This window comes from Pygoscelis adeliae, unplaced genomic scaffold (genome assembly GCF_000699105.1).
Source record: "Pygoscelis adeliae isolate BGI_AS28 unplaced genomic scaffold, ASM69910v1 Scaffold113, whole genome shotgun sequence".
NCBI classification, from domain to species: Eukaryota; Metazoa; Chordata; class Aves; order Sphenisciformes; family Spheniscidae; genus Pygoscelis; species Pygoscelis adeliae.
Window position 1 is genome coordinate 6,846,577 of NW_008825108.1, and position 8,103 is coordinate 6,854,679.

Here is an 8,103-nt window from a genome sequence, read left to right on the forward strand (position 1 = left end):
GTAAGTCACAATTTTATGCATTACCAGAGGTTCCTGCACAAAAATCCCCTTTTACAGTGCTTGGCACAACAGGCCAAAAAAGGTGTTCTCTGGAGTTATATATATATGTTCCTAGTAATATTTCTCTACACCAAAAAACTTCAACATGTCTGCTCAAATGATTATTAAACTGAATCTTAAGACTACTGTGTTTTAATATCTGTATTAAGGGGTGAAGGGCTTAGAGCGGTATTGGGCCTATGCTACAGCAAAGGATCTACCCAAAGGTCTACATTAAGAACTCAGTTGTGCAGAGGTTTGTCCCACTCCTCTGAATAGGGACAAATTAGTGTCAGAATAGAAATCAGTCAAGAATTACTATAAAAAGAAAGAACCATTGTCTTGTTATGTGTATATTATCTTTAATTGAACTTACTTTATTTCCAATGAGATTTCTACATCCATGGGTGTATATTTGTTAACAGGAATAACATAGCTGTAATTCCCAGACCTGAAAAAGGTGGCATTAATGCACATAAGATTTTGAGATAGGTAGTATCTTTGCAAAACATGGAAATTGCATTTAAATTTAAAAAGAAAAATTACGAAAAAGTAGAAAAAACTCCTGCACACTAGAGGAAACAACTGTGAGAAGGAGCCAGCCAAGTAGCCATGCCACATTAATGGTATCCTATTCCACCATAATAAAACATAATAAAACAATTTACCTACCTGCACTGTAGATTTTTACTACAATAGCGATTGTCAATTCTTTGCTGAGTTTCCAAAATCTGTATGGAACTGATTGTTGTATCAATCCCTAAAAATATTAAGAATAATGTTTTCTTCTTGTTTATTTCAGAAATCTTAGACAAAAGCATAACAAAACTGCAGTTAATACAATAGCATCTACTCCCTTGCTTGCCACTACAGGAGTTGCTACAGGTCTAAATTAGCGCTCAGTAAAAAGCCTTTGGTTGATTACCTTCATTCTGCCATTACAGGGGAGGTAAGATCCTTGTTCAGTTTACAAGGACAAGTATCCTGGGCAGGCACCTAATATTGTAACATTTTATTTTGGGCAGACATTGAAGGCTATTTTGATGGTAGTCCGAGTAGGATACGAATGTGCCAACGTTCATTTTGATGTACTAGAAGCCACTCTCATGCAAGTAACCATTAATTTGAAAAACATTATCTTTGCTGAGAGAAATAGTTTGGAATTCAACAAAACTTGTTTCTAAACCTATGTGCAGGAAAACTACCTAACTCTAATGAATATTGTAATTTCTTCATAAAACGCTGCCTTGAACTTGCAAGAACTTAGAGTTTTGTAATATTCTACATATATGACTATCAGGAAATATGAATCAAAATATGCTCAGCTAACCAAAAATATATATGCACTTTGATCCTAAGTAAACTGCGGCAATAGGAGCAACTAAAAACAGCGGTAGTGGCATAGTATATTGCTATCTTCCAAACACTTACATCCTGAACTTGGAGGAAGTTTACAGTCCAAGGAATGGGAATATGGAATAAAAACTCTACAAAAATTTGTATTTTAGAATCAGCTCAACATCCTATATATAAACAGATGTATATACATTGTATTTATACATATGCACACGTAAAATATGTTTCAGGGCAGCACGCAATGCAGTTAGATATCTAGACACTAGTCATTGAAAAACTAGTTTCTGGGGGAAAAAAAAAAAAACTCAAACCATAGTTGGTGTACTGATTACCAGGAAAGATGAGGAAAGTAACTGGTTACCAGAGTGATTATGTCCCTAACCAGGCGGGATTAAAGTTCCCCCATTTGCCACAGGCTTCCTGTGATACCTTGGGCCAGCATCTCTGTGCCATGCAGGTGTTCTCTAAGGCGGCCAGTTACGGTGAGATGAAGAGTATAGCCATGATGGCGTGGCTCTTCCCCAAGGCACATTAACCCTGCGGAGAGTTAGGCAGCAAGAACCAGTGTGCTAACACAGCAGCACAGTTTCTGCTTTCACAGTTGGCCTAGCAATCACTGCACTGAGCTGCATCCTGAAAAGCTTACTTCTTCTGGATACATCTACAGCAGCCGATCAGTACAGGTCCATAGTTAGGACCTGCAGCATCTCAGACCCCTAAACGAGCCCACTTCAGTGTGAATTGCGGAGGGCCCTCAGGCAGAAGAGGCCGAACAGGTTTAATCCACCCGAGTGGACCTAGGCTTACACTGCCAACGGTTTGGGGAAGGCCCAGGTGTGGAGGGAGTGTGTGAGCCATCAGCAGATAGCCAGATTCCAGCTGTTGCCTACAGCATCAAGCTGCTGATTTTAAGCCCTGCAACATGGTGCAGAAAGCATAAGGAGGACCTGGTTCAGAAGGCCCAAGCCTGCTCTTCACATCGCACTGTGAACACCTGTTTTGTGTTTTTTTTCCTCTGTTCTACAGCAACAGTTCCCTACTTCGCAAAGAAACTTGATGATTATAGGCTGACCTGTGCTCTGATAATAAAACATCTGTGTGGTAGTATATACTTAACTTTCAGCATGCAAATACCCACGTGTATGCTTAAGTGACAGAGGGAAATTGAGTATGTTCATCTCAAAGAACTAGCACAGATGAACATTTCCCTATGACACAGCATCTTGTTACAACATGTATTATACTCACGCCACAGAGGCTCTTTTCTGAGGTGAGTAGCCATGTAAAAAATCAGAAGGGGAATGATTTTTCCCAGATCATCCCACAGGGACATACCCAGGCAACAAGCAGAACCTGTGTTCTGTTCCTTACATGGCCCTGGGTAGCAACCTGCTCTAAGTGCATGCCAATTATTAGATGTTTTATCATTCAAATATTGCCTAATCTTTAATTGAACATTTATAAAAAACCCGAACCTTAAAATAGAGCATCCACATAAACAGAAAAGACAAGGCATAATCCTGCTCATAGTGAATGAATGTCAGAGCATGCCATTATAACATGCGTAATCAGCAGATACTCATCCTCACAGAAAAGAATCAGTATTTTCAGCCCAGGCGGGCTCTGACAGCAGTGTGCAGTCACTACAAGGGGAGCCTGAAATCAAGCCAAATGTCCTGTGTCGAAGAACTTCATTTCATCTCCACTGATGCAGGCAGTGTCAGGATCCTATGGTAGAGATGGCCCCTTTCAGCAGCTGACGTTTTTAATCCATTAGGTCAACTGGGCCAAACCCCAAACACTTCCTTTATACCGTACCGTGCATCTCCTGCACACAAATACCACACTTATATGCTTAACCACTTTGCTGTATAAGGGTTAGCAGTGTTAAGCACCTTACAAGATTTCAGCCCCTGTCAAGGAAAATGTCACTTGTCATTTTATTGCACCTGAAGCGAAGTCTAAGAACTCTCTAGAGAGGGCAGCCAGAATGTCTATAAAAATCTAATGAAGATGTAAGAATAAATTGCAATGACAAGAAAATTATAGTGAATCACAGGTATTTAATAGATTTCTAAGTGCTAATTCTCTATAATGACCAGTTATAAATGAAACTTCTTTAAATTCCAGCAGCAGAATTCCAAGTCTAAAGGTAGCTCTTCAAAGTTATACATTTTAACAGTTTTTTTTAAAAATATGGGACTTACAGTCATTTCCAAGATCAGGTCTTCTGTTAGATTTTTTGACTGGATCTTGTTCAGGTAACAGGTTACTTTTGTTTCCTGTGAAGGAATGTATGTACAAATGTCCCCAAGTTAGCCCTGCACGCTTGTAACAGCAAAATATGAATACAACACCAGATGTTTTGTCAATTATCTCTTGGATAAAGGCATGCATAACCAACAAGAGAAACCTTGAAAATACAAGGTCTTCTACAAAAGAAGTTTGTAGACAACGAGAAACAAGCTTTTGAAATTCTACAGGCTATCTAAAACATTTCAAAGAATAGCCTAATAGAAAAGATTTCATCCCACACACAGAATATCACCAATTGTTAGAGAGGCAAAGTGAAAGTCAACATCCAGTCAGGCACTTCAGCACAAATCTGATCATAAAGACACATCTTCCTTATTAGTGAGAAAATGAATAAATAGGCATCTGCCACACAAACATAGGACAGGGGAATAACTTAGCTTTTTGAATGTGAGATGTAAGAGACTGAGGACTGACCCAAGTGAGACACACTACTTCAGAGAGAGGAGGATGAGTCACCACATTAAAGAAACTAATACACAGTTCTAACAACTTTATCACCATGTTCACTGATGTCACCTCTGTAATTTCAAACATTGAACTAGGCTGGGAAATATAGGCTGATGATTTTTTTCTTACTCTATTCATTTTCTCTTTAAAAGATCTTCAAAAGATCTTTTGAATAATCATATTGTACAACCTGGGGAAGGCAAAAGGCCCTTCAAGCCCATGGGAAATGGTTTAAAGCTATTCCTGTGCTTTTACACTAATTGCCAGCCAAGAATCTGTCCAGAGACGTGTTACCAATAAACTGGCACTGAGAAATGTTGGTCTTGCCTAAACTAACATGCTTCATCAAATACCATTTCATCTGGGAAAAAACAGAATCATGTATTTCTAGAATACCAAAATGCTCCATTCCCATATTTTCCAAAGGAAACATTCTGATTTCAAAATGACTGTTTAGAACAGAAGTCACTGCTTCATTGTATAAAATTTATTTTACAAGAGGAAGGATCAAAATGCGTTATTTCACTGAGATTGAAACAAGAAAGCTGGATTGACCTTATTGTTTTATTATTCATTCCAGATTTTGGTTTTCATTTCAGTATTGGGAAATACAAAAATTCAGACTTTCCTCATGCTAGTAAGTGACTGAGAGCATGGAACAACATTAACAACTGGAATCTGAGGACCCAGAAGTAATGTAATATAAAATCATCTCTGGGATTTCCATCATTTTTGTGTTTTGACACGAATCTGTGATACTGCTGCTAGTTATTCCTTGAATCCATTTTCCATTTGCTTGCTCCTCATACAGATTTGCCAGTTCTGCCAACTTAGGTGGTAACTGTTGCATTTAGTAGCCATCTGCTGTCCCATTTCCTTACACTGTGATCTGCTGCCACACACCTAGAAAAACGGCTACTGAACACATGCAATCAGTTATACATGTACAGTAGGTCTTGAGGCAGATCTTAAAAAGACCTATTCGTTCTCTCATTCTTCCTTTTAATTTACACACTAGTTGTCACATCTTCCTTTCACTTTCTTCTGTTTCCTCTTAATAGTCTAGATATGTTAGCAATGCATTAAACGTTCCCTGCCTTTTTACGTTTTCATTAACAGAGAACTATTCTGTAGGAAAACCTATATCCCCTGGTAAAGGTAAAAGATTGCTCACTGAAAGAAAGATGTTCTCCCTGTAGATACAATACTTCAGCTCTGCAAGTGCTGGCAGGAATATTTATTACGTACTCTGAATTACTAAACATTGAATACTGTGATTCTTTGACAGATGACGGAATAAAGCATTAAGTGGGTATCAGAAATTTGTATAGAAACTAGGATGAAGACAGATTTACTTCACTAAGATTTCAACTATTTAAACTGATTCAGTAACCAGTATAGAAAATTATTTTTACTTGGTTTTTTACTCTTCATAAAATTACTATTTCATTGTCCTTTAAGCTGATGCAATCCAAAAGAAATGTAGAAAACAGGACCCTTGAAGTTATTTTTATTTGGAGCTCAAGTTGCCAATTGAGAACACCAGAAACCACCAAAAATCACTGTAGCAGTCTTCAATAAATTGTGGTAAACTTACACTCTGTCACATACAGTAATTCTGAGGGCTTTCTCAAAGGCCCATGTGGGGTGTGAAGATCCAATTCAATAACAAATATAAAAGTACGAGAACATGAGCAGAATGTAATGAGGACAACCATTATCTTCAGATAAGATTCAGATAAACTCATCCAATAAATTTGGTATCCTTTTTTTTTCCTCAAGCACTTTCTGGTTTTAATTCACATGAGTTGTAATATTCTATAAGCAGTATGGAAAAAACCTGCTTATGATTTCTTGTGGTAGTACCTTGCTATGAATCCATTAACTACCATCTGGAGACAATAAATGAAAATGCATGAAGTTGATCAAAATCCAGCAGGAGCCCTCACCAAGCTTTTATTGTGAGGGGAGAGACGCCAGGGAGAAACAACGCTCTAAAAGAAAGTACAGACAGCCCCTGGTTACCAGTGACACTGAACACGAAGGGGCAAGCAATGAGAACTAATGGCATGGAAGCAGAGAGCAGAAAAGGCCCAGATGCTGAAGGGTATTCTCACTCCTCCTTTCCACTGAGATCCATAGGAGTTCAAAAGCCTAAATCCTTCAGAGAAATCAGTTCTTAAATAAAGTATGAGGAAAAAGGCCACATAAAGCTAGACAACATAAAGATGTGCTGAATTTTTGTTTAATAAATTTTCTCTTGCTTATGAATGCTTTTGTTTCTACTTCAACACTCCTAACAGCCTTCTTGTCAACAAATCTGAGATGCAACAGATTAGGATCTACACTGGACACACTCAGCAGTAGCCTGCACCCACAGAATTCAGATCTCGCATGGTGGAACAGTAAAAGGTCTCTTAAATATGAACTCCTAAATTAGCATTTAATTCAACTGTAATGTCAAATAGTTTTACCTTTCCATGAATCAGACTAATCAGCTGATTCTAAAATATCTACTGTTTATCTTGATTATTCCCCATATTTAACTCTTAGCTTTTTGTTCTGAAAACATTTTCCTTTTCATTTATCTTGGATACAGCTACATTAAGCAGCTTGTTGGTTTTCCTTCTGTTTGGATTTCATATTGACATTGTTACCTTCCGTCTGGGGATACATTCAGCCTCATTAAACTTGTGCAGATCTGAAATCTTTCAGTAGCTTGTGTACTGTGCTGATTTTTCACTCTTGGATCCACACTTAATGCTATTTGGAGCATAAGACCTTGAGAAGGTAATGCTTTGTGTTTATTCTTATCTTCTCTTTCCACCTAATATCAAAAGCAGCCAGCTGGGGATAGAAGGTTTTCGTATTTCATTTTAATCTGTCTACAGTTCCCTCATTTGTAAATGAGATTAATGTATTTTTAATTAATCAGCACTCTTTCAGGTTTCAGAGCAATACAAATCACTTAGGTATGACCTCTTGAAAGCACTGTGTTGAGCTATACCTGCCACAGGGCTTACTGCAGCACTAATCACAAGAACCACAAGGACCACTTACATGCGGCTTGTCTGCAGACAACAGCACTGTGCAGCATAAAGAACGGGCAGTGGGTGAATCCCACTGAAACAGTTTGTGTGGTCAGTGTCACAGCAGTTGGCAACGCCTGCCCTGGTAGACATTTGTACTTCGCAGTCTGAACTGCATTCGTCCCCGATTTCACCTCAACTTGTCAACTGTGGTTGGTGCAAGAATTGCTCCCAAGGCCAAGAAAGGAAGAGTATGAATGCTGCGTTTAGTAATACTAACACTTGCTTCTAGACACCGATAATGTTAAGGTCTGGGAAAGAGGAATACAGATTCCAACAACTTGTATATACCCTTATGTATAAAATCTTTCTTATAAATATTTTAAAAGTTGTAAACAATGCATCTACTCATATATTACACACATAAAATCTGACAGACAATATCTGAAAGAGAATTCATTCCAGTAAAAGTAATTTATTTCGTAAAGCTCTGCCTTCAAATAACATTTCTCTACTCAGAAACCCTGCCTGAATGAGCAGAGTTTTAATCCTAAGTTTTATGTTTTCTCGCAATTAATTTCTGTCTCTGCCCAAAGAAAAGGTGTAGTATCACCACACTGTGACACCACTAAGTACTTTGGGTTTTTTTACATCTGTTAATTCACCCTCCACTACCCCCAATCAACTCCTGGCCAACTGTAGCCAAAGGTTAATTAGAAGGATTAGTGACTTTCTGGTTCACATGAAATCATTTACCATGAATGGCCAGGAAGAACAGTGACACCTGACAAAACATCTTAGGACCCAGAATTCTTAAAGGTAACCAGGCCAAATTTTTAAAAAACATATTGACTGCAGTGATGATTAGTTATATCAGGATTTTTTAAATCCTCTGGACTAGGCACTTTTGTTGGAA